General features: G+C 42.0%; 1 pseudogene; it reads right to left on the bottom strand.

Moving 5' to 3' along the window:
- Nucleotides 1-288: 288 nt before the first annotated feature.
- Nucleotides 289-1543, bottom strand: LOC109453302 (large ribosomal subunit protein uL4; annotated as a pseudogene).
- Nucleotides 1544-2069: the final 526 nt, after the last annotated feature.

Consider the following 2069-nt stretch of genomic DNA (forward strand, 5'->3'; position numbering starts at 1 on the left):
GTTCCAGCACCATTTGTTGAAAAAACTATCTTTTCTCCATTGTATTATTGCCTTTGCTCCTTGGTCAAAGATCATTTGACTAAATTTATGTGGGTCTATTTCTGGGCTCTCTATCTTGTTCTATTGATCTTCTTAAAAATTATTTCATGAATATCACACTACCCTGCTTACTGTTTTTTGTTTTTTTATTTTCGTTTTGTTTTTCATGTTTCTCACTGCCTCTTTGATCAGGTTTCTATTTAAAATTAGCTGTCTAAAGTTATTTGACCTTTACAGAATAAACAAATGTCAGTTTATGCCGTTATGCCACAGGCTTTTTTCTTCTGTGGTGGGTTTCTTTCCTGCAGGCTTCTTCTCGGGTGCTTGTTTCTTGGTAGCTGCAGCCTTTTTCCCCCCAAGGCTTCTTCTGCTTTGTAGCACCAACAGCTTTCTTTCCTTTCTTCCCTGCGACTGACTTCTTGCCTAGAACCCCCTTCTCATCAGATTTGGCTTCTAGCACTGCTGCTGCTTTATCCCTCTGGAGCTGGTGGTTCTTGGCCTGGCAAACAATGCTATTCTGGTGCATGATCTTTGCACGTGAGTCTAGCTTCAATATGATTCTCAGGTTTTTCAGTGGATTCTTCTTCAGGACTCTGTGCTGAATCTTCTTGGGGGTACTCGGAGGGCTCTTTGGATCTCTGGGCTTTTCAAGATTCTCCTAAGGTCTGTATTGAGCATCTTGTGCATGGAAAGGTTGTAGTTACTCTTGAGGGAGGCAGCTTTATGCCAAATGCCATACAGACCAATTAACCAAATGCAGAAATAACCCACATGCCGACCAAGAGCAAGTTTCAAAATGTTCAGTTTACTTACATTAAGCAGAGTAATTCAGGGATGTTTCTGAAGGATGTTGATGATGCCGTTGTTCTTATTATAGATGATTCAAGGTCTCCTGTGCTAGATACGACAATGGTTTCTCATTTTGCCCTTGCCAACTCTCATTCACTGAGAAGTATCGACCTTTTTGATACCATTCGAGGCTTTAAGTTTCTTAAGGAGCAAAACAGTCTCCTTGGTCTTCTTATAGACTTCAGCTTTATCTCCAGCTACAAAAGAAAGTTCAGAAACTTCCTCAGTACGATGACCTTTAGACATGACCAGCCCTGGTAAGGCCAAGGCGCCAGGGCAGAGCAAGATGGCATATCGCTTCTGTGTTGTGTTCACTCTGTGGTGCTAACGGCACCAGGTTTGGGTTGGTGCAAACATGCGGCCCCCACCACACGTAGTGCCAAAAGCACCCTGGCCGGAGCAATGAGTCCTACCACCTGAAGCCTGGGAATTGAGCCACAGCTCTGACAGAACCCCACGACTCAGCACTGGTTTGATGACCTGCTAATTCACTGACAGCACAGGGCTGTCTATTGTTTTTGCCCAAATTGGTTTGAATGAAGTTCACAATATCTGGTCGAATGGGAGCCTTGAACACAGAGGGCAAAGTGAGATTTTTGCCACATGATTCCCCATTTCTGGAGTGCCCCAATATCAGTGGACGAGCACACGCCATGGCGGGGAGAAGAGACGGCCATGCTCGTTTCAACTCAGTGGCTCCCATAGGAAAAGGCTACTGTAGCTTTATAGGAAGTCTTGATGTCTAGTAGTGGCAGTCCTCCAACTTTGTTCTTCTTCACTATTGAGTTAGCTATTCTGGGTCTTTGGCCTCTCTATATAAAACTTTAAAATAAATTTGTTGATATCCACAAAATAACTTGCTGAGATTTTTGTTGGAATTTTGTTGAATCTATAGATCAAGTTGGGAAGAACTCTCATCTTGACAATATTGAGTCTTCCTATTAATAAACATGGAATATTTCTTCATTTATTCAGTTCTACTTTGATATTTATTCATCAGAGCTTTGTAGTTCTCCTTTTATAGATTTTTGTGATGGACCGAATGTTTGTGTCTCCCCAAAATTCATGTTGAGACCTAACCTCTCAGTGTAATGGTATTAGGTGGAACATTTGAGAGGTAAATAAAATTAGATGAGGTCATGAGGATGAAACCCTCATGAATGGGATTTAGGGCTCTTTTA

This window comes from Rhinolophus sinicus, linkage group LG01 (genome assembly GCF_036562045.2).
Source record: "Rhinolophus sinicus isolate RSC01 linkage group LG01, ASM3656204v1, whole genome shotgun sequence".
Lineage (NCBI taxonomy): Eukaryota > Metazoa > Chordata > Mammalia > Chiroptera > Rhinolophidae > Rhinolophus > Rhinolophus sinicus.